This window comes from Macaca thibetana, chromosome 13 (genome assembly GCF_024542745.1).
Source record: "Macaca thibetana thibetana isolate TM-01 chromosome 13, ASM2454274v1, whole genome shotgun sequence".
Classification (NCBI taxonomy): Eukaryota; Metazoa; Chordata; class Mammalia; order Primates; family Cercopithecidae; genus Macaca; species Macaca thibetana.
The window spans coordinates 65350498-65376772 of record NC_065590.1 but is presented as its reverse complement, the minus strand read 5'-3'; positions in this window follow the sequence as shown (position 1 = coordinate 65376772).

Below are 26275 nucleotides of genomic sequence, written 5' to 3'. Positions count from 1 at the left end.
CCCAAAAAAAATTAAAATTCAAAAATGAAATTTTTTAAAAAACCAGTCATGAGACAAATACTAACCATATTCCAATACAAGCACATTCTACAAAATACCTGACCAAAATTTTGACAGTCCTTCAAACTGTCAGAGTCATCAAAAACATTGCTATCACAGTCAAGAAGAGCCTGAGGAGACACGAATACCAAATGTAATGCGACATAGCCCATGTCACATGGGATCCTAGGACAGAAAAAAAAAAAAAAAGATATTTGCTAAAACCTAAGTAAATTTGAATAAAGTATGGACTTTAGTTAATAATGTATCAGCATTCGTTCGCTAGTTGTAACAAATTGTACGATACTGTATTAGTCAATTTTCATGCTGCTAATAAAGACATACCTGAGACTGGGTAATTTATACAGGAAAGAGGTTTACTGAACTCACAGTTCCACATGACTGGAGAGGTCTCACAATCGTGGCAGAAGGCAAGAAGGAGCAAGTCACATCTCACTGGATCCCTCCCACAACACATGGGAATTCAAGATGAGATTTGGGTGGGGACACAGCCAAACCATATCGCATAGTAATGCAAGGCATTAATAAAAGGGAAAACTGAGTGTGGGGTACATAAGGACTCTTTACAATCTTCCTGTAAATCTAAAACCATTTTAAAGGGTAAAATATTATTTATAATAATAATTCTAATTCATTCTGGGTTACCTGTGTCTACTCTGCTTGTTTGACAAGGTTTTCATTTTGCTCATTGTTAAATGGCATAAGGTCGGGAAGAAGAGGTGGAAGAATCTGAAATCTGTGAACACAGATAGGGCTTATTCATTATATTCAAATTTTAACATATCACAGAATTAACTCTTGCTCTTTTGACTACATAGCAAGTATCTAGTGTAACGAGCAGTAGCTCACAGTTGGACAAGTACTATGTCTGAAGGCCAGGCTCTTGCCACTAGTTTCCTTATTTTGATGAAGCCCTGGTTTTCTGTATACCACTGGGGAGGCAGCTTCCCACTGACATCTACTCTGGCAAAATATATTGATGCCTTGCTCTTTTTAAGTAGCAAAAATAAAATTCCATAAGGTGAAGTAGCTGGCAGACACCATATCTTTTATTTTTTGTAATTTTGTTATATTGTTTTATCAGTTATCAGCAACTGTTTAACTCACATAATCCCAAGTTCAAGTTCAACACCTAGAGAGCTTGATTCTCATTCTCATCTCACAGTTACAGACAAAATATAGAAAACATATTTTCCTGGCTCCAAATGGAACATGAGTCCATCTCAAAAGCAATTACTGGGCCCAAGAATATGGTGACTGGTTGAATCTGTATCTCCCAAAAGCTGGAACTGAGGGGCAAAAGTTACCCCGCCCAAAGCACATGAACTGAGATTCAGGGAGAAAGTAGTTCTCCCTGAAGAAAGACAGAATAAAACTAACTGGAGTACGGAGAATGGATGCAGAGTAGCAAACAGCAGAGCAAAGCATGTTCATTCTAGGAAAATTAACAATTACATAAGATGAACATGAAGAATCCTCCTAATACCACTCACTTTCAGAGCCAGTCATTTTCTTAGAGCACATCCTCCCAGGGACCATCCTGTCTGCAGGCTTCAGGGGTGTATCTGATGGATCTGCCACATTCAAAGCCCTTCTCCCTTGTTTTTGCCTCACCCACATGTGTGCTGCTCCATCCTCCTCATCTGTTTCATCCCACACTTCTGTCTCATTCGCGCTGTGTGCACTGATGGGGAGTGAGAAGAAAGATTATCCCTCACCATTAAGAATTTATGCTAGGATATTTTTGTGAAGACTTATTCTGGGTTTTTAGCATTAAAGAGACAAAAGGGAATTTAAAAAGACATATGCTAGAAAATATGAGTTCCAAACACAGTTTACAATTATTTACTTGTGTGACCTTTTGAAGTCACTTGACCTCCTCTCAGGGTTTGTTGCTTGTCTGTAAAATGAGGGAGTTAGACTAGATTTATAAAGACCTGCAGACTCTATCCAGAAATAATGATGTGATCAACTGAGTTAAAAAGCAAGCCCACTCTCTAAAACTCTCTACTAACTTTCCCAGGGCAGTTCTCTTTTTCACTAACAAAGAGAAAATGGTATATCCAACATAAATGTCTAGCATAAGGGCAATGTCTAATTCATATTATAATAGTGCCCTCACTCCAGCACCAAGCTCACTGCCATGTACATAACGGGCATTCAATAACTCTTTGCTCAAGGATTAAATAATGATAGGAAGGAGAACCAAAGAAAAAGGATAAAAAATCATAATTTTAAAATTACTTTTTTGAGTTCTATATGCCAACCTCTGGCTGAGAGACGTGTATGCTCCCTGAGTTTGGTAGCTGGACCAATGGCTGGAACTCTGGGGCCAGCCTCATAGCAGATACTCAGAAAGGCATCCTCTTCTTGGTTATGGGAGCTGACTTCCTCACAGAATGCTGAAGGTAGGCCACTAGGAAGGAAAGGGAAGACTGAACAGAGTCAGACCACGGTTCCTACCATGAAAAATAGACAGGAGGGTTGGACACTGAGGCTGCATCTGCCAGAGTACCTAGACAGTGTGGGTGCTAGGACTTCTGCCCTCCATCCAGACTTAGAGATCCAGGGGCCTTAGGTTCATCCTGTGGTGGTTTCCCGTTTCACTCAGTTGTCCCCATCCCTTCCAAAAATGGATCCAGAAGTGATACTAATTAGTCATTAAACAACCGTAAGTTTGTCACCTGTCATCTTCCTGGTCACCCAGGCTCCCAGTTTCAAGGCTAACCTAGTCTTGGCTTTAGCCTCAGCCTCAACGATTACATACATTAAGCTGCCAAATTCTCTTCTGGAATATTTTAGTCTTCCTTCCCATAAGCCCTCAGATATACAAAGGCCAGAATTCTCTTTCTAAAGCACAGACCTAATCATTGTCACTCACCTGCTGATACAGTGTAAATATTTGTCCCCTCCAAATCTCATGTTGAAATTCGATCCCCAGTGTTGGAGATGGAGCCCAGTGGGAAGAGTTTGGGTCATGGGGGCAGATGCCTCTTGAATGGCTAAGTGCCATCCTGTGGGATTGAGTGGGTTCTCACTCTTAGTTCCCACGAGATCTGGCTGTTAAAAAGAGTCTGGCACCTCCCTCCCCTCTTTCTTTCCTCCTCTCTCACCATGTGATGCCAGCTCCTCTTCCCCTTTTGCCATGAGTGGAAGCTTCCTGAAGCCCTCCCCAGAAGCAGATGTTGGCGTTCTGCTTCTTGTACAGCCTGCAGAACGGTGAGCCAAATAAACCTCTTTTCTTTAAAAATCACCCGGCCTCAGGTATTCCTTTACAGCAACATAAATGAACTAAGACACCTGCTTTAAAACAAAATGGCTACCAATATTTTACAGAATAAAACCTCAACAACTCATCCAGCATTCAGTCTCAACCTACTTGGACTTTGGGCTTCTTTTCTAATGCCCCCCATACAGCCTGTTCCTGGAAAGTCATCCTGGTAATGTGACCCCACTGTTCCCTGTGTTCTCCAGTCCCTGGGCCTAGACATTTGCTCTCTCCTCCCCGTGGAAAATCTCCTCACCTCCCCACCACTAACTCTATCCACCCATCCCAACTTCAACAAAGTATCCAGATCTCTCCCTAGTCAAAATTCATCATATTCTCTTGTTTTTCTAATCACTTTGCTTTAAACCATTTGCATTATATTTGTAGAAGTTATTTGTCTGCTTACTTCACTGCCACACGTAAGGGGAAAGAGACTTTGTTATCATTAACTAGTATGGCCATCTCACCCTCTGATGGTCCTGAAGGTGCACAGGAACAAAGAATCTGACTCCATTACGACTGGTTTCACATTTATTATCTCATTTAACTCCCACAATGACCCTACAAAGTATTATTATCATTACTATCATATTATTCATTTTATAAAGGAGGAAACTGAGGCACAGAGAAATTCAACATCTAGCCCAAGGGCCATGCAGCTGGTGTGATGAAGCTAGCCTGCAGAGCCCCTGCTGATGCCACATCACACCACTGAGTGCAAGGAATAGCAGATGGCCTAGACTCCAAAAATAGGTGCTAAGATAAATTTCTGTTCAAATACCATATGTACGGTTATAACTGTTCAATTACTTAATGTCATGCAGACCAACTCTACTATAAGGTATCTGACAGTGGCTCTAACCTCTATTGCATCAGATTTTATTTGTGTTGTTCACATTTCCTGGTTTTCTACTCATATTTACAATAGGAAACTAATGAGACGTTAGTCTGACTTGTCCCTGTAGAGAACTGGCTTGGCTTTGCTTCTTTCCAGAACCTCTTTCCCGTTCCTCCCCAAGCCTAAGTTGTCCAGTTCCACCAATACAGACAATCCTATACAGACAAAGATGCAGAGGTAAGATTAAAAAGAGCAAAGTTCTCACATCAAGAGCCTTGCAGTACTCAAAAGATGGATTCAAGGCCCATTCACCAAGTTCTAGGCCAGAGTCCTTCATCTCTCCAGGTCCATCTATCTGCTTAACTCAAACATTACATCAGATTTTTTTCAAAATGATTGAATAATGACACTTTTTTTCTTTTGTCACAACTTGCATTGAAATGATTGTGCTTTGGACCTACAGGTGAGTGTATACTCTCTGGAAATCCAACAAGCTGACCTTGTTTGTTTTGTGTGGGAAGCATTTCAATGAAATGAGAGAAACAAGCCCCATCAACTTCAAACACGAAGAAGAATACACAATGAATGGTGTTTCTTTTCTGCTGGAACATTCATTAATTAGAGTTGACAAGGATACGTGGGCTCACAAGGCGGGGGAAGCAAGGGTCCCTGCTGTTTTCTAATCTGTCAAATCAAGTGCCTCGCCCTGCAGCCTGCTTAGGGGCACTACTTAGTTGCTTTGAGTACTAACTCCTTTCTGATGTTGTCATAGCAACATACATGTTTGCTATTTTCAGGTCTCCAGGTGAAACATTTGAGGGAAAAATCACCTTGTTGTCATTTCTGCAGAGACAAGCAAAAAGGAGTTTTAGTCCTTAGAAGTACGAAGACAGTATCTTCTGGTTCGATAGCCCCTTCTGCAATAAAGGACTTGGATGTGCAGTATCTCACGCGGCCTCACAACAAACCTGTGAGCAAGGGTGTGGCTTACATCCATGTTACCATGTTTACAAGCAGTAAAACTGAGAAACAGAGAGGGACAACCATTAGAAAGGCAGTAGAAGGAAAGATTGGAAAAAATATAAACAGTCTCGGATTCTAAGCTAAGAGCATTAAACTTAACAATATTATCATTCCTAATGATATTGATAAAATAATGGCTCATTTTACTATTACATGCATTATCTTACAGGATTGTTACCAGGATACCAATTGTTATATCCTTTTAACAATCCTGTGAGATAAGAATTATACCATGCTCCATTTTAAAAGAGGAAACTACAGCACAGAGGAGTTAAGTCACACAGCCAAGATCACAGAAGTGACAGGAGTCTGATCATGCAGACCATGTGAAGGACTATAACGTGAAATGTGGAGTTTCGGGAATTTTTTGAGAAAGATGCAACATGATCTTTAAAAACTGTCAATCTGGCTGCTGTGTTGGAAATAAATTGTGGAGATGCAAGGGTAGAAGCCAGGAGACCCTGGAGGCTAGAGCAGGAGTCCATGCAAGACATGATGGTGGTGGCTTAGATCTAGGTGGCAGCAAAGAGGTGATGAAAGTGGTCAGATTCTGGATAGATCTTCAAGCCAGCAATAGTTCCTGCCTGTTTAGACATGGGATGAGAAAGAAAGAAAGAAAGAAAGAAAGAAAGAAAGAAAGAAAGAAAGAAAGAAAGAAAGAAAGAAAGAAAGAAAGAAAGAAAGAAAGAAAGAAAGAAAGAAAGAAAGAAAGAAAGAAAGAAAGAAAGAAAGAAAGAAAGAAAGAAAGAAAGAAGAAGGGAAGGGAAGGAAGGAAGGAAGGAAGGAAGGAAGGGGGAGGAAGGGGAGGGAGGGAGGGAGGAAGGAAAGAGAGAAGAGAAGAGAGAAAGAAAGAAAGAAAGAAAGAAAGAAAGAAAGAAAGAAAGAAAGAAAGAAAGAAAGAAAGAAAGAGAGAAAGAATCAAGGATAACTTCAAGTTTTTTGGCTTAAAAAATGGAATAATGGATTGCTATCAACTAAGATCAGGGAAGGCTGCAGCTGCTATAGGTTTGGCAGGAATCGGGGGACAGGAATTCAGTCTTGGACAGTTTCAGTTTGAGAAGACAGTCATCCAAGTGGAGATGCCAAGTACACAGTTGGATATAGAAATCTGGAGTGTAAAAGAGAAGTCTGGACTGGCCATAAAAATTTTGAAATTGCGTGGTCAATTTTGGAGTAAGTACGATGTGGTGCTGAGAAGAATGTATATTCTGTTGATTTGGGGTGGAGAGTTCTATAGATGTCTATTAGGTCTGCTTGCTGCAGAGATGAGTTCAATTCCTGGATATCCTTGTTAACTTTCTGTCTCGTTGATCTGTCTAATGTTGACAGTGGAGTGTTGAAGTCTCCCATTATTATTGTATGGGAGTCTAAGTCTCTTTGTAAGTCTCTAAGGACTTGCTTTATGAATCTGGGTGCTCCTGTATTGGGTGCATATATATTTAGGATAGTTAGCTCTTCCTGTTGAATTGATCCCTTTACCATTATGTAATGGCCTTCTTTGTCTCTTTTGATCTTTGATGGTTTAAAGTCTGTTTTATCAGAGACTAGTATTGCAACCCCTGCTTTTTTTTGTTCTCCATTTGCTTGGTAAATCTTCCTCCATCCCTTTATTTTGAGCCTATGTATGTCTCTGCGTGTGAGATGGGTCTCCTGAATACAGCAGACTGATGGGTCTTGACTCTTTATCCAGTTTGCCAGTCTATGTCTTTTAATTGGAGCATTTAGTCCATTTACATTTAAGGTTAATATTGTTATGTGGGAACTTGATCCTGCCATTATGATATTAACTGGTTATTTTGCTCGTTAGTTGATGCAGTTTCTTCCTAGCCTCGATGGTCTTTACATTTTGGCATGTTTTTGCAATGGCTGGTACCGGTTGTTCCTTTCCATGTTTAGTGCTTCCTTCAGGGTCTCTTGTAAGGCAGGCCTAGTGGTGACAAAATCTCTAAGCATTTGCTTATCTGTAAAGGATTTTATTTCTCCTTCACTTATGAAACTTAGTTTGGCTGGATATGAAATTCTGGGTTTAAAATTCTTTTCTTTAAGAATGTTGAATATTGGCCCCCACTCTCTTCTGGCTTGGAGAGTTTCTGCCGAGAGATCTGCTGTTAGTCTGATGGGCTTCCCTTTGTGGGTAACCCGACCTTTCTCTCTGGCTGCCCTTAAGATTTTTTCCTTCATTTCAACTTTGGTGAATCTGGCAATTATGTGTCTTGGAGTTGCTCTTCTCGAGGAGTATCTTTGTGGCGTTCTCTGTATTTCCTGGATTTGAATGTTGGCCTGCCCTACTAGGTTGGGGAAGTTCTCCTGGATGATATCCTGAAGAGTGTTTTCCAACTTGATTCCATCTTCCCCCTCACTTTCAGGCACCCCAATCAGACGTAGATTTGGTCTTTTTACATAATCCCATACTTCTTGCAGGCTTTGTTCATTTCTTTTTCTTCTTTTTTCTTTTGGTTTCTCTTCTCGCTTCATTTCATTCATTTGATCCTCAATCGCTGATACTCTTTCTTCCAGTTGATCGAGTTGGTTACTGAAGCTTGTGCATTTGTCACGTATTTCTCGTGTCATGGTTTTCATCTCTTTCATTTCGTTTATGACCTTCTCTGCATTAATTACTCTAGCCATCAATTCTTCCACTTTTTTTTCAAGATTTTTAGTTTCTTTGCACTGGGTACGTAATTCCTCTTTTAGCTCTGAGAAGTTTGATGGACTGAAGCCTTCTTCTCTCATCTCGTCAAAGTCATTCTCCGTCCAGCTTTGATCCGTTGCTGGCGATGAGCTGCGCTCCTTTGCCGGGGGAGATGCGCTCTTATTTTTGGAATTTCCAGCTTTTCTGCCCTGCTTTTTTCCCATCTTTGTGGTTTTATCTGCCTCTGGTCTTTGATGATGGTGATGTACTGATGGGGTTTTGGATACTGCCCAAGGTAATTTATAGATTCAATGCCATCCCCATCAAGCTACCAAAGACTTTCTTCACAGATTTGGAAAAAACTGCTTTAAAGTTCATATGGAACCAAAAAAGAGCCTGCATCTCCAAGACAATCCTAAGTCAAAAGAACAAAGCTGGAGGCATCACGCTACCTGACTTCAAACTATACTACAAGGCTACAGTAACCAAAACAGCATGGTACTGGTACCAAAACAGAGATATAGACCAATGGAACAGAACAGAGTCCTCAGAAATAATACCACACATCTACAGCCATCTGATCTTTGACAAACCTGAGAGAAACAAGAAATGGGGAAAGGATTCCCTATTTAATAAATGGTGCTGGGAAAATTGGCTAGCCATAAGTAGAAAGCTGAAACTGGATCCTTTCCTTACTCCTTATACGAAAATTAATTCAAGATGGATTAGAGACTTAAATGTTAGACCTAATGCCATAAAAATCCTAGAGGAAAACCTAGGTAGTACCATTCAGGACATAGGCATGGGCAAAGACTTCATGTCTAAAACACCAAAAGCAACGGCAGCAAAAGCCAAAATTGACAAATGGGATCTCATTAAACTAAAGAGCTTCTGCACAGCAAAAGAAACTACCATCAGAGTGAACAGGCAACCTACAGAATGGGAGAAAATTTTTGCAATCTACCCATCTGACAAAGGGCTAATATCCAGAACCTACAAAGAACTCCAACAAATTTACAAAAAAAAAACAAACAACCCCATCAAAAAGTGGGCAAAGGATATGAACAGACATTTCTCAAAAGAAGACATTCATACAGCCAACAGACACATGAAAAAATGCTCATCATCACTGGCCATCAGAGAAATGCAAATCAAAACCACAATGAGATACCATCTCACACCAGTTAGAATGGCAATCATTAAAAAGTCAGGAAACAACAGGTGCTGGAGAGGATGTGGAGAAATAGGAACACTTTTACACTGTTGGTGGGATTGTAAACTAGTTCAACCATTATGGAAAACAGTATGGCGATTCCTCAAGGATCTAGAACTAGATGCACCACATGACCCAGCCATCCCATTACTGGGTATATACCCAAAGGATTATAAATTATGCTGCTATAAAGACACATGCACACGTATGTTTATTGCGGCACTATTCACAATAGCAAAGACTTGGAATCAACCCAAATGTCCATCAGTGACAGATTGGATTAAGAAAACGTGGCACATATACACCATGGAATACTATGCAGCCATCAAAAAGGATGAGTTTGTGTCCTTTGTAGGGACATGGATGCAGCTGGAAACCATCATTCTTAGCAAACTATCACAAGAACAGAAAACCAAACACCGCATGTTCTCACTCATAGGTGGGAACTGAACAATGAGATCACTTGGACTCGGGAAGGGGAACATCACACACCGGGGCCTATCATGGGGAGGGGAGAGGGTGGAGGGATTGCATTGGGAGTTATACCTGATGTAAATGACGAGTTGATGGGTGCTGACGAGTTGATGGGTGCAGCACACCAACATGGCACAAGTATACATATGTAACCAACCTGCACGTTATGCACATGTACCCTAGAACTTAAAGTATAATAATAATAAATAAATTTAAAAAAAAATTTGAAATTGTTGGCATATAGAAGGCAGTTATAGCCATAGGACTGGATGAGATAACCAAGAAGGTGAGTAAAAACAGAAAAGAAGAAAGGACCAAGGGCTGAGCCCTGGGATATGGCAACATTAATAGATTAGTGAGAAGAGAAGGAACCCACAAAGGAGTCTAAGGAGGAGGCACCAGGAGAGTGTGGCCTACAGGAAGCCAAGCAGGGACAGTGTATCGAAGAGCAGGGAATAAATGACTGTGCCAAATGCCTCTCACCATTCAAGTACGATGAAGACTGTTAACTATGAACTGTAACACCGTGGAGTTCACAGGTAACCTTGATAAGAGCCATTTCTGTGGAACGATTTAAAAACAGGACTGATTAAGTAACTCAAGGAAACCATGAGGAAATAAATTGGAGACACTGAGCATAGATAGCTCTCTAGGGATTTTGTTGTAACCAGTGCAAAGAAATGGGGTGGCAGCTGGTAGAGAAAGTGAGAGAAAAATTCTGTATTTTAAGGTGGGGGATTAATAATATGTTCATAACAATGATCCAGGAAAGAACAAAAATCTCAATGACGTAAGAGAGGAAAAAGTTGCTGCAGTCACGTCCTGAAAGAGGAAGAGGAGAATGCCACCTAGTGCACACGTGGAGGAGGAACTGGCCTTAGCTAGAAAAGGTAGAGTGTGCAGGTGCTGACGCTGACAGGGGAGAAGCCTGTGGCAGCTTCTTCCAAATGCTCTGATGCTCTCAATAAAGTAGAATGCATGGGGACCTACTTACAGCAATATTACAGAAGGCGCTGGAGGTTTGAGAGAGAGGGTCTGAGATCATTGTCATTTGGGAGTAGGGAGGAAGAGGAGTATTTTACTGATATTTTAGTTTAAACAGTAAGTACCTAAAATTCAAATGTAATATAATTACTTCTGGAAGTACTGGAAGTGTGGAAGGACAGACAAGTTCATATGATTTTGTTAAAAAGGGTAGCTATGCCATTATAAGATATCGTCTCGTGTAGCAACATTTTTAGCAGATAGATTTCTATATCTAAGAACATACTGAAATATCTCCAAGTAAGGAGCTTCCTAACCATTGCCTATCTATGGTACAATGAAAGAATAGGACATCAGCCTTGAAAGAGAAAAACATTAAGCCCTTTCTCCCTATGCTTTTAAGGCCAATTCCTGCCTTTGTTTCTCTTGTACCGCTATGATAGTGGTAGCTGGAGTCAGGATAGAGATAAAATTAAGAATTTTAAGGAAAACTGTCAGTGTAAAAAGCAATTAAAAAGTGAAGTCACCTTAGGCCCGGTGCGGTGGTTCATGCCTGTAATCCCAGCACTTTGGGAGGCTGAGGCAAGTGGATTGCATGAGGCTAGGAGTTCAAGACTACCTGGCCAACACGGCAAAACCCCGTCCCTACTAAAAATACAAAAATTAATTGGGTGTGGTGGTGCATGTCTGTAATCCCAGCTATTCAGGAGGCTGAGGCACAAGAATTGGTTGAACCCAGGAGGCAGAGGTTGTAGTGAGCTGAGATCACACCACCACACTCCAGCCTGGATGACAGAGTGAGATTCTGTCTTAAAAAAAAAAAAAAAAAAAAAAAAAAAAAAAAAAAAAAAAAAGGTGGGGTGGGAGGGAGTTAACTTAAAGGCTGGTGTCAGAAAACACTTGGTCAGGATCTGGGGCTACTGAAAAGCAATATGGCTAACACCTCAAAAAACTGAGCACAGTTTACTATAGTAAGGACATGAACAGCAGAAGACATTGTCTGGAATGGAAGGAGTTGCCCCTCCATCTGAAACAGAGTGGCAGATCGCTATAAAGAGTACCCTATTGACCAGGGCTTGCCTCTACTTTACCCTGGCCTAAAACTTGACCTTTTCACCACTAACTAACCTGCCCATTTCCTCAGTGGGTTCTAAACCACAAACCAGGGAATTCTCACAGCCTTTTACACGTAGGGGCCCAGACAGTTTAATAGGCACCATCAAGACACTGAAACATTGACTTCTTCAGTTCTCTTTCCAGAGGTCATCAACATTTTTGACAAGGAGGCATTGGGGTGTTACATACTCAGGAGTAGCAACATCAGATTGTCCAGGAGCAGCTGTCTGTAACTCCCCAATGTTACAGGGGTCTTTCAAGGAAAAGCCTCTTTTACTCCAAAGGAGTATGGAATGGTGATGTGGAAATTAGTATAGTTGCATTAGTTATCTATTTTTATGCAGTAAATTGCCCCAAAACATATCTTTTTTTTAAAGAGATAGGATCTCATGGCCAGGCACAGTGATTCACACCTGCAATTCCAGCACTTTGGGAGGCTGAGGTGGGTGGATCACCTGAAGTCAGGAGTTCGAGACCAGCCTGGCTAACGTGGTGAAACCCCGTGTCTACTAAAAATACAAAAATTAGCTGGGCATGGTGGCAGGTGCCTGTAATCCCAGCTACTCAGGAGGCTGAGGCAGGAGAATCACTTGAACCTGGGAGGTGGAGGTTGCAGTGAGGCGAGATCGCGCCACTGCACTCCAGCCTGGGTGACAAAAGCGAGACTCCATCTCAAAAAAAAGAAAAAGAAAAAAAGAAAAGAAACAGGGTATCAGTTGCCCAGGCTGAAATGCAGTGGTCCAATCACAGCTCATTGCACCCTCAAACTCCTAGGATCAAGCATCCTCCCACCTCAGCCTCCCCAGTAGCTCAAACTACAGGTGTGTGCCACTGCATCAGGCTAATAGAGATAGGATCTTACTATGTTTCCCAGACTGGTCTTGAATTCCTGGCCTCAAGCAATATTCCCACAACACTGGGATTACAGGCATGAGCCACCATGCCTGGTCCAAAACTTAACATCTTAAACACACATTTTTTTCTATCTCACATTTTCTGAGGGTCAGGAATCAGGGTGCTATTTAGATGGGTCCTTTTTTTTTTTTTTTTTTTTTTTTTTTTTTTTTTTTTTTTTTTGAGACGGAGTCTCACTCTGTTGCCCAGGCTGGAGTGCCAGGGCTCGATCTAAGCTCACTGCAACCTCTGCTGCCCTAGTTCAAGGGATTCTCCTGCCTCAGCCTCCTGAGTAGCTGGGATTACAGCCTCCTGCCATTGTGTCCAGCTAATTGTTGTATTTTTAGTAGAGACGGGGTTTCACCATCTTGGCCAGGCTAGTCTTGAATTCCTGACCTTGTGATCCACCCACCTTGGCCTCCCAAAGTGCTGGGATTACAGGTGTGAGCCACCGCACCCAGCTAGATGGGTCCTCTTAGAGTTCACAATGCTGCAGTCAGGATCAACTAGGGATGTAATCATGGAAAGGCTCAACTGGGCAGGATTCCCTTCTAAGCTCGTGTGGTTGCAGCATTCAGATCTTTGAGGATTGTTGTTCTCAGTTCCTCAGTCCTTCACTGGCTGTTGACCGGAGGCTTCTCTCAGTTCCTTCCCATGTGGACCTCCATAGGGCAGCTCACAACATGGCAGCTGATACCATCAGAGAAAGTAAGTGAGAGGGAAAGAGCAAGCAAGACAGAAGTCACAGTCTTTTTGCAACTTCATCTTGGAAGTGATATCCCCTTCACCCCATTCTATTTGTTGAATCAAATGACTGGGTCTAGCCCACATTCAAGGCTGGTGCAAGGTGAAGAGTGGATTGCAATGGATGCGAATACTAGTGGGTGGAGATCATTGGGGGCCACTTTAGAGGCTGCCTTACCACCACAGTGAACTTAAAAACTAACCAAACGTGGCTCCTGGAAGTCTTTTCTTCAGATCATTTGCCCTCATTCCCAGCTATGAACAAAATAGAGCTCTGAAATGGAAAGAGGCCGGCTGTTTTTCTTCTAAAAGGTTGCTTTGCTGAGGAGTAGTTTAGCTCCTGGGACAGGGGGGCTGTTTTAATTTCCTAAGCACGTGAGCCTCTAGCTGTAGCCTTTGGGCCTGCTTTTGGTTCCAGGCTTTGCCTCCCCACACTACTTAAACTCGCAGCTTTCTTCGGCTCACATGGTCCCTGGGGATGCATCCTTTTTTGGGAGCTTCAGTTCACACATTGTCAGCCGCCATCATATTTCCTTCTCTGAGGGCCTTTCTCACTGCCAGCGACAGGATGCATTTTTGCCTCCTGTCAAGAGATTTCCCCAGGAAGGTGAGCGAATGACTCATACTTCTCTCGCCTAAATTCTAGCCCATTCTGCTTCCACCAAGAGGGAAATGGATGGTAGAATTCAGCCAACAAGAGATAATTCAGAATATTTCAAACTTCAGTTTAAATACAAATTTCCAGACTTAAGTGTAGAGAACTGAAAGGTCAAATAATGAAGAATTCTTCCAAGAATGGAGCCATGAGGAATTACGCCACACCAGAAATCATCGCCTCCCTGGGTACTATTCACACTGTGCCCCTCCGGAGAGCTGGGAACCCAGGGATGAAGCCAACCAGCCACTTTCCTTCCCAGTGCCTTCTACAGCTGAGGAAGCTGGGGATATAGGGTAGAGACTGGCTCCTGCAGTTCAGCGCCTCACAAACCTCAACTTGAATCCCAGCTCGTTTTATTCACTGGGCACATGTCTGAGCTTTCTGTGCTTATTCTGTGGCCTTAGAGAAAGAATTAAATGATGCAATTATTGAAATAGATCAGGGCCCAAGGAGCTACCCTGCCCTCCGGGAGACTTCTATTCTCCCAGGGTCCTCATTGTCTCTAAATGTCATGACTGCCCTAATCCTCTTAGTTGTATTTCCCATTTTTCCTCATTCCTTCCTATTAAAACTCACTTTTGAAAGTTACCCTACCAGAAAACCCCTCCTCTGAGAGGCTCTCTGGTAAAAGAAAGCTAGTGAGGTCATTTGTCCTGTGGCACTCAAGGCTATAGTTACCCATCAAGGGGAGCCTTATGGTCAAATAGGGACACTAGAAACACCTTGAAGTCCACCTCCCAGATCTAATCCCAGCCTTTAATCATTTTAATTTTGCCAATTCCCAGCTCCAGCTAAATTCAATCCATTTTATCCTCTCCTGTTCCCAAGCTGTTGACAATTATTATAGTCTACTGACCAGTTTCCATTATAAATCTATGCCATTCAACATCACTGCTCACTAATCCTTTTCTTCATCCTTATTAACTATCTATTCCGCACCATATGGCAGCAATTTCAATCTATTTTACTTTTCTCTGATCCCCAAATAACCTATCCACTTCTTTCTGAGCCTCCTCCTTCACTGAAAAACTTAATGTTCTCTCCTTCGCCTCCTGTTTCCTTCACTTCAAAGTAACTTCATTGCTTCATCTGGTTCCCTGGACTCCCTTAGTGTGCAAAAAGGAAGAACCCCAACCCTTTTCCCATATTAACAGTAAACTTTTGATCCCATGTTGTATGCCTCCTAGATTTTATCACCTTAACCATTCTCCTCTCATTCTCCTGCAGGTTTAACACCTCCCTTTATGCCTTAGGGTAAGACGCCCTTTCCATTCGTCCTCACCCTTGTCCCCACATCAACAACTCTGCTTCCATCCACCAAGCTCATATGCAAATCACACTCACCACCCACGGTTATACATCACTCATACACCTCTTAACTCCCTAGAATCAGACTTCCATCTCCAATATTTTACTAAAAATACTTTCTCAAATGTCTCTAAGTGCTAAATCCTAGGGCCTCATCTCAGTCCTTTTCCAATTTGACCTTTCTGTAACATTTAATGTAGTTATCCTCTCCTTAAACTTTTTTTTTTCTGTGTCCTCTGCTCCTGCTTTTTCTACTGTTCCTTTTCAATCGTCATTGCCTGTGCATCTTTTTCCTGTTAGCTCTTAAATATAAAGATTTCAGATGTGGGCTGCAAGTCTCTCTTCTTTTTATGCACATCCTTCTCTGTGCAATCATACCAACTTCTTTGAATCTATTACCAGGTCAACACCAGAGACCCAAATCTGCCTCACTAGTGCTAAACTCACTTTGAATTTCAGTGCCTTCTGAGATTTCCCATTTCATGCTGAACATTAACCAAAAAATGTCCTCCTTTCACTACCAGCTCACCTATTCTAGAACTGTTTAAGAACAGAATCAATCACCTTCCCCACCAGACCGCAAAAAATCTCCTTCATTCGTGTTTCCTCTTCCCACTATTCCTTTAATTATTTTCTCTTCTTTCCCTGTGTATGCACTTAGGTTTCTCCTTAGTTTACCTGCATAGAACTCCAGTCCCCCACATGACTGAATGCTGTGAAATCACCAAGTCTGTTGATTCTCTTGCATTTCCCTTGGCACCATCCTTATCATTTATCACTGGGATTTTGCTGCTAGTGATTCATCTTAAATCTCTCACCTCCCCAAATGATGTGTATTACATAGCAGTAACAGAGTCAAAGTGTTGGCCACGAGGAATGAGACCAAATCACTGGACATGCACAGAGAGTAGATATTCAGGATGACTGCCACAGAGCACAGAGACTGCCCCCCAGGGTCTGGTTCCAAAGGGATCACAAGTCCCAAACACATCAACTCTTCAATTATTGGGGATGTGAGAATAAAGGTTATACTTCAAGGACACTAAATAATGCCTTATCCAAAGGAAGGAGGGTTTCATGCCTTTAAGAAGAGTCATGATGAAAGAGGATATCCCTCCAAAAGAGGGATGAGAGGTCTCATCAATGAGCACAATTGTCTTTTTTAATTTTCCAGAGCCATGACTGTGGCAGTAGACACAGCATGCCAGGGACCCTTCTCAGTTGAAAATCAGAGTTTCCCTTGCTGTCCCCCATCTGGTCAGGAAAGAAGATCTCTGTCTTAGTCTTATTACAGTGGAACCAGCTTACCAAGGGACACTGATGCAGGCCAGAATGGAGAAGAAACGCCTTCTCCAGTCACCTTCAGCTGGTTCAAAGGTCTTGTGGTTTATCAAAACATCATGTGATATTCTCACTCACAGGTGGGAATTGAACAATGAGAACACTTGGACACTGGGTGGGGAACATCACACACCGGGGCCTGTCATGGGGTGGGGGGAGGGATAGCATTAGGGGATATACCTAATGTAAATGATGAGTTAGCGGGTGCAGCACACCAATATGGCACGTGTATACATATGTAACAAACCTGCATGTTGTGCACATGTACCCTAGAACTTAAAGTATAATTTTAAAAAAATCATGTGAGATAGGAACATGGTTCTAAGTAAGCATGTTTCTCTACTGGCAACGAACTGGTGAAGCAGATGGGGAAAGGGCAGAATCCATCAAACGGCCATCAGTCAAGCAAGGCCAGCTTTGCTAACCAAATGATTCAGACACAAGTGTCATTCCCTGCCTTCCATGTGCAGGTGCTGCCTCTTAAAAACTCAGGGCTCCCATTTCAGCAACCCCATGTAGAAATATGCAGCCTATTTCCACTTCCCATCGTGTTGCATATATCATTTCTCTTTCTAGTTCCATTGTGATTTATAGGGATTGCAGGCAGCAAAGTGTCAGCAATGATTAACTGGAGGAGATACCTCTAAGTCGCAGATCAATTCACTTACTTCTTCAGCAATCTGAAGAAGGCATCTCATTTCTTTGTGGTTATTTTAGTAACGTTGAACCTCAGTAATAAATGAGACTTCAGAGCTCATCTTTCTGTCTGAGGTTGAGTTTAAATCTTAGCAGATGGGGTGGGGAATGGGGGCAGAGAGGAAATTTGCAAGGGGCCTCTCCTATCAGGCCACACACCCAGATAGCCTCACCCTGCACCATAAAGACTCATCTCATTTTATGACCATCAAAGGCTCTGCAGAAACTTCCCAAGTGTTACGCAAAGATGTAGGTTCAAGGTGATTACTTCATGACTTACAGAATAAATACTTGGGAAAGAGTACTCAACCCTGAAGTTGACACTCACCAAATTACCTTTTCCAGCTAAGGTAGAGAATAATCTGATTTTTTTAGTGCTTACTATAGACTATTCTCCTAAGAAACTTTTCAGTCCTCTCCACCAGTCTGACAGCAGGCGCCAGCAAATTGGACTGATTTACTTGATTTTCCTTCCCTGATACAACAGTGCAGTTAGCAAGAAAATGGTCAAAAAGGCAAGCAAACAGATTAGCTGAAAGAAATTAAATTAGGAAAGAGGCACAGTGAGCCCATGGCCTCTTTTTCCCAGGCCTTCAGAACGTCGCCACACCTTGATTTGACTCCATTAACAAACTTATCTAGAGAGAGCTGCATTGCTTGCTATGTATTTTAGTATTTATTAAGTATAAATTCAAAAATAAAAATAGAAGTCCATTTTTGTGCTAGTTCCAAGAGGTAGATATAACCTTCACACACAGTGCTTCCTAGGGTGTATTATTTACATTGCTAAATAAAGCACAAGACAGTAAAATGCTTATCTAATTTTCTGGCTATGGAGGACCTTTGGTCAGTTATTTAACTTCTCAGATTCCCCATCTGTAAAATGAGTATAACAATAGTACCTACTATTCTATACAGCAGGATTTCACAAGCTCAGCATTATCAACTTTGGGGCCGGATAATTCTTTGCTGTGGAGGGCTTCCCTGTGCATTTTAGGATGTTTAACAGCATCCCTAGCCTCCACCCACTAAATTCCTGTAGTATTCCCCCACCTCACTTATAACAATTAAAAATGTCTCCAGATATTGCTAGATGCCCCCTGTGGGAGGGGAGAAAGTCATCCATAGTTTAAAATCACTGCTGTACAGGAATAAATTAACCAATATATATAAAATTCTTAGACTTATTCCAAACACACAGCAAATGTTCATGGTTTGACCCAGAGGATAACAGAGCCTGGAGAATAGAGAGACAATTTGTTCTATAACAAAGAAGAACTTCACTATTCTTGCAGAGCTCCTAATAAAGTTAAAAATCACTCTCTGATACATTTCTCAATAATTCACCATCCTTCAAAGACCTTGGTGAAAAGATCCAGGTGGTATTGACCACCTGACAAACTTACAAGCACTTACATTATCTCCCTCTTCTCTATTGAATGATACAAGCGATTTGTTGAAAATTGTGTTTATTATCCCCCTTGATACTTGAATGCCTGCCCAGCCGAAGACATTGTACACTATAGAGAATATTTTTATTGGATTTTACCAACCATCAAAATAACCCATCTGGTCTCACTCTTTTTATCTTCATTCAAAAACTACTTTGTTATAATGTCAAAAATGTGGTTTCTCTACTATACAAAGGGAACTGTTGTTGCATCTCACTGCCTCTTTGATGCCCAGCACTATCCCAGTGATAAATAATGAGCACAACCATTCCGTTAATGGACAGCTCTCACTGAGAAAGTTTATCCTTACCCCAAGCCTGACTCTCTCTCCTTGTAATCTCTCTGCACACTGTTCAGTCAGGTACTAATTATGCAGCTGCTGTGTGCAAGGGCCCATGGCCTTGGTCCACACAGGAATTCTATTCCCTTTCATGACAAAAATCCAGACACATGATGATAATGACAACTTCTCATTTTGGGCCTCTTTTCCCTAGCTAAATGTACCCAGTTCCATTCACTATTTCTCATAGACTGTGGTCTCCTGGCCCCTCACCACTGTGGTCCCCCTCCTTTAGATAAACTTGAATTTGTCAAAGGACTCTCAAAATGAGGTATCTGCATTGTACACCACACTCCAGCTGTTGTCTGAGCCAGCAAAGAACCCAGCAGGGTTATTGCATCTCTGATCTACAACCATTCGACCTGCGATGCAGCCCAAGATGGGCTATCTCTTTAGCAGGCAAAGCCTCTCAGACTCTTAAGCTTTAAGACAAAGTAAGATCTCAGGTTTTTATCATGCAAATTCCCTCCCAGCAAGTTAACCCCCACCCTGTGTACTCACAGGCCATATTTTGAACCAAAAATGCACAATCATCTATTTATCCCTACTGTATTTAATCTTGGGGTCTTGAGCAGAGGCCAGAATGTCAAGATAGCTTTGCATGTTGGGTCTATAAACCATGGCATCAGCTACTTCCTCCCCCAATTTTTCCCCAGCAGCTTTAGGCCCTCGTAAATTTTAACTCGAATAAATTGTTATATTTGTGTCTAAAAAGGAGCATGCAAACTGTAGCCCACAGCCCAAATTCAGCCACTATCTATTTTGCAAATAAAGTTTTACTGGAGCACAGCCATGCTCATTTACTATTGTCTATGACTGCTTTTCTATTACAACAGCAAAGTTAAGAAGTTGCAATGGGCTGGGCATGGTGGCTCACACCTCTAATCCCAGCACTTTGGGAGGCCGAAATGGGTAGATCACCTGAGCTCCGGAGTTCAATATTAGCCTGACCAACATGGAGAAACCTCATCTCTACTAAAAATACAAAATTAGCCAGGCGTAGTGGCGCGTGCCTGTAATCTCACCTACTTGGGAGTCTGAGGCAGGAGAATCGCTTGATTCTCCTTGATCTCCTTGATTCTCCCGGGTGGGAGGCAGAGGTTGCAATGAGCCGAGGTCATGCCATTGCACTCCAGCCTGGGCAACAAGAGTGAAACTCCATCTCAAAATAAAAAAAAAAAAAAAAAGAAGAAGAAGAAGTTGCAGTGGAAACCATATGGTCCACAAACCAAACATATTTACTATCTGGCCCTTTATGAAAAAAGTTTATGATCCTATGATTCCCCAACCTAAAGCCTTAAAATATATATAATAGACTCAAGCCAAAATCAGGGTGCTATGGACCTCCAGTTTATTTAAAATGACAAACAAGCACATTTAGGAACAGTGGCTCACACAGCTTTGAATTCATTTAAAAACGAGGCCATTCCCAGGGACTGTGCAGAACTCAAAATATACTCTGCTATTGGCATTACTTGATCCTAATAATCCCATCAAAGTAAAAACAGGATTAATGAATTGTGAATTAATTCAAAATTTGTTCTATTATGATACAAGCAGATGAGAGGAGAGAATGGGAAACAGAACATGTAAATCTTGAAGAGAACAACAGGAGTCTGAAGAGAAAATTGATTCTCAGAAGCAGCCAGAAGCCAAGAACCAAGAGGGGTTGTTGTAGAGATATATGGATTTGTTGTGATGAGGATTAATGCTTCCTCTCACACTGGCCTTTGTTGGGGTTAACATTGCTCCTGAGGCAGATAACTTGGAAAATTACCATGGCTGCTGCTTAAAACCTGCCAGATGGGCTTCCTCATTGTTTCCCCCATAGACAGGTGATTACTAACTAAATCCAACACTGTAATGGAATCCAGTGTTCTCATAGGGTAGTAAATTTTCACAGCCTTAAATCCAGGCAACCCAAAGCCATTTGTTCCCCTTTAAACTTCATGCCCTTTGCTTATTTCCAACTAACAGTTCCCATATCAGGTTCTAGAGCCTAAGCACTGCAGGCTAGATTGTGCAATGTCAGGCTGACTGCTCAGGGGAAAATATATTTGCATTTGAACATACACACTGATATAGCATGTATGTAGCATCCAAATCTCACGTATGTATATAGCATCCAAATCTCACGTTGAAATGTGATCCCCAATGATGGAGACAGGCCCTAGAGGTAGGTGTTGGGGTCATGAGGGCGGATCCCTCATGAATGGCTTGGTGCCCTCCCCACAATAATAATCGAGTTCTCCCTCTGTGAGTTCATGTGAGATCTAATTGTTAAAAAGAGCCTGGCATCTCTTGTTCCCTCTATTGCCATGTGACGCTCCAGCTCTCCTTCCCCTCTACCATGACTAAAAGCTTCCTGAGGCCTCACCAGAACCCAGATACTGGTGTCATGCTTGTACAGTCTGAAGAACCATGAGCCAAATAAACCTCTTTTCTTTATAAATTACCCAGTCTCAGGTATTCCTTTATAGCAATGCAAAACAGAATAGCCAAATCCTGTTGTTAACAAATGTTAGGCCCAATGCACTGAGTCTGAAAATGATCTTGCAAACAGGTCATTCGCCAGGAGGACAGAATATTGCCAAGTAGTTCAGGCCATGGGCAGGCCTGGAATGGAATCTTGACCTGTTTGTTTCCTCCAAATCTCAGTTTCTTCATTTATAAAATAGAAATAATGGTAACACTTCTTCACAGGGCTGTTGAGAGAATTAATGATATAATGCATGTAGAGCACACAGTATCTGGTATCTAGGAAACATTCAGGAAATGTTTAAATTTACAATAATTTCTAAGACAATGCCCAAAGTACCCCTCTCTGGACAACAACACTAAAATCACATGCATCACTTAACAAATGAGAACACAAGAACATGCAAATTTTTCGATTTTTCCCAAGGCAAGAAAACAAGTACTGGTGCAAATGTGGAAAGAATGTTTTCAGTCCACTGCCTACCTGTGATAACCCAAAAAAGAAGTCATTACTAAACAAGCAATTGCCTTTGTTTTATTGTTTTTCCAAATAAATTCACCCATGTTGAACCTAAAAGCCAACCACATGTGACTCCCCACATCCTACAGCCTTGCTGTGTAACCCTTACCTGTAATATTTGCATTAAGAGACAGGTTCAGCTCTAAAACAGAGAGACACACAAACACCATGGCTCAAAATAAATAGACATTTATTCCACCCTTAGGGTAACAGTCTGGAGGTGACACAAGAGGTTAGGTAGCTCGGCTCCACAGGAGCATCCAGGGACTCAGGCTCCTTCTGCTTTGTTGTTCTGCCATCTCCCGTGGTCCCTGAACCAGCAGAACCAGCAACACTCAAGAACTAGTTAAATATGCACATTTCTGGGATTCTACCTCAGACTTACTGAATCAGAAATTCTGGAGGCCCAGCCATCTATGCTTTAACAAGCCTTCTAAGTACTGTCCTCACCCAAGTAGTCAAAATGGACTTACCACCATTTCCATGTTCTAGATCATGGAAAGGTAGGAGAGAAGAAATGAAAGAGAAATCATTTCCTTTCAAGGAAGTAAAAGGGAAATTGCAAACGTTGCCCATTCTGTTCACTCTCCCTTGGCAAGATGCGTGGTCAAAACGACACAACCAGCTGCAAGGCAAATGCAGTCTCCAACAGCATAGTTATGGCTAACTGGAGGAACTGGGCAGGGCGTGGGTTCTATTAAAAGGAAGAATAGACATTGGGAAAGGGGGGCAATTAGAAGTCTCTACAACAATATTTAAAAGGAAATGGATTCAGTCTCCCACCCCCGACACAGAGGAAACTCAGTATCACTGGTACCTCTCAGAGGTTGCATTTTTCCCTTGACACTTGTAGATTTGATTTCCTCCTTCCCCTAAGTAATTATCTTACTCAAGTCAATACTCCCCTAGTACCTTTCCTTCATTTCCCCCAAAACCCTTACATGAGGGTAGTTACCTGGAACAATGACAATAAAGGGATATTACTACCCAGCAGATCATTTAAAATCAAATCTGAGACCCCTTTGTTCTAAAGACCCCCTTACCCCTTCCAACCAGAACCTCACCCCTGGTCAACTTTCTTACCCTTCCCATCTCTGAGTTCCTTATCCCTCACTTCTGAACTGCCCATGGGAATCTAAAATGGCTGCCAGCTCCTTTTAAAGAGAAATCATTCTTGTCTCCACTACACCAGCAGGGGCAAGGAGGCAGGGTGAGCAGGAACACTCTCTCATTCCTGAAGAAGCTAATAGCAAATTTTTCTAAACAAAAGCAAATCTCATCCTTTCTTACCAGGTTTAAAATACAATTTTTTCCTCCACCCAGAAATAGGCCATGGTGCCACTCTGCATTTAAGTCAATCAAATCAAAAAGTCTTAGAAGAAGGGATTATGTAATTGTCTCAGAGGTTAGTTTTCTATTATTTAAAATGGGTTCTTCAAAACTAAATCTTAAGTATGAAATAGCACTGATTTTTGAAGCATTATTTCTAGATAAGAATTCTCTCCTCTGCTCTTAATTAAGGTTGTTTCCCTTAATTACCAGAGAGGAGAAATGTTATTTGAAATCTTAAAAGTAGATGGTTAAAAAGTTGAAACAGTACAAGTAAGTAAAAAATCAAAAAGAAAAATCTCCCTCCCTATTCTATTTCTTCCCAAAGGTTACCTTGTTAGCAAGTGCTTGTGCATCCTTCCAGGGGAAATAAAGTGCTTATTATAATGATGAATATGTCTAAGAATTTATTGAATGCTTAACCCATGCTAGCCACTGTACTAAGCATTTTGCATATAAGCCTATAATCCTCCCAACAACCCTATGATATGAGTACTATTATTCTTAGCCCTGATTTTATAGGTGAGGAAGCTGAGGCCCAGGGAGAGACTTAGGCAACTCACCCAATGTCACACACTAAGCAGTAGAGGTAAGAATCAGCCCATACAGACAGACTCCAGAGCCCAAGCTCTTCAGCACCATGCTTAGTGGGATCTTCTCCACCCAGTGAACCATACATTTCTCAAAGTAAAGCCATTCAGCCACTTACTCAAAGGATTCCAAGATATCTGCTCAAGAAATCTCTCCCTCTCATCTATGCATAGCATTCCTAATTTGTTCCCTGCCCAAGAACTAAAAATATATACTTAAAAGAAAAATACAAAATGGAAAGAATCTTATGGAAATAGAGATCAGACCCAAGGAAAAGCAAGAGATGGGGTGGAGTGGCTCTTTCCCTCACTTTCCCTGAGTCATCTCTCCTAAGGAAGCGCTGGTATGAGCATTTCCAGGGAAACAGATGGAAGAAGGAGGGAACAGAAGCGGGAAGTGGGTTCTTTCAGCCTACAAGAGAAGCTGGTGGGGCATCTCCCAGGGAAGTTCCATCTGGGGAGCAAAGGTGGCTCCACAGAGGTGTCTTGGTTCCAGATCCCAAAAAAAGGACTTAGATTGAGCAGAGTCAAAGCGAATTTGCACCAGTGTTTAAAAGGCAAGGAAGACTTTATTCAAGACTGTTGCAAGAAGGAGAGAGATGAACTCAACTGCTGAAACAAAAGGCAGGAGAGGTGTTGAGTACTGGGGTGAATTCATGCAAATGTATGGGAGGGCCTTAGAGGAGGTTAGCGATGGGATAAATCTGAGTTTGCTAACTGACGCTTATCAGTTAGTCTTCTATGTTCCCACCAAGACTGGGAGATGGGGGTACTATCTTTCTTGATGACTATATATCAAAGGGATGGTATCATCAGTCCTAGAAAAAGACATTTAGATTGAGCAAATGAGTAATTGTAAGCAACTTACTGGCTTATAAAACTGACTGGCAGCAGGGACAAGAGTTACATCTCAAAGGAGCAGAGAAAGAATTTACAATTAAGTTTTCTAAAGTAAATGCTCTAATCAAATGCACATCTGGGACCTAGAATCCTCAGGAAGGTTGTCTACAGCAAGCTGAGAGGACCTGAAACCCACCTTGGTTGGCAGGCTCCTGTTCAGTGACTAGGGTCTTCCGGATGTTTTGCAGGCTGGCCCTGAAGCCCAGATCTGCAATATTCCCTCTGTGCCCACTGAAGCAGTTCAAAGTTGATTTTTTCCTTTTGTTGTAAAATTAGCCCGTTTTTGGAATGTGATCCCCCCCCAACCTTTAGTTTTGGCTTCCTTCCCACTCCTTTGGCATCTAAACTATTAGGGTTTTGAAAATCATTTCATTTAAAGAGACAGAATGGAATAGTGAAGCTTTCATAATCAGTTCTCTGTACTGCACCAATTTAGCTGACGTGGCATTTTTTAAATGCTGCTTTGCTTCCTGCAGAGGCAAGATAGCAACCATTTAAACAAGGCTGTTGCTAGTGGGCTTTCTTCTACTTAATTCCAGGCAGCTTTCACGTGGATGGTTTAGGTATCATTCTACTCAGAGACAAGACTCTCCAATGGGAGACCCTCAGCTAGAAAGATGCTGAAACAGTGTCAACAGCAATTCATGCAAAAAGGAGAAGAAATTCTACTTAAGGCAATACTAGGAGCACAGTTCACAGCCTTGAAGCTTATTAAATTCCTTTCTGCTGGGATAGAAAGTTCTGAAACTGTCCCCAAGAAAATTTTATAAAATCAATAGATAAAAAATAATTTTCAACTAGGCTTATAACACAACCCACAGTTATCATGAAGCCAGTTTGCTCTTTGGCCCACCTGTGGCTCATCACTGCTTACTACCCCAGGATGTATAGCCCTTGTCACAAGACTGTTCTTTTATTGTTCTACAAATGAAACCTAAGGCGTTGTGAGATAATAAGCTTTCCACTGAGTTTCTCCATTAGGCTCTACATACCCACAAAACTACCCATGCCAGCTGGCCAGAAGGGCCCAGCAAAAAGCCAGCTCATAAAAAAAAAATAATGACTTCATCCTCCTTACCCTGACTAATCGGTGACCTCAAATTTTCCAGACTCTTACCCTCCATGATCCCCTTAAAAACTCTGGCCCAGCACTTTGCAAGGGCGAGCAGGCAGATCACGTGAGGTCAGGAGTTCAAGACCAGCTTTGCCAACGTGGTGAACCTTCATCTCTACTTAAAACACCAAAATTAGCCAGGCATTGTGGCACACACCTGTAGTCCCAGCTACTCAGGAGGCTGAGGCAGGAGAATTGCTTGAACCTGGGAGGCAAAGGTTACAGTGAACTGAGATGGCGTTGCTGCACTACTGTCTGGGCAACAGAGCAAGACTCCATCTTAAAAAAAAAAAAAAAAAAAAAA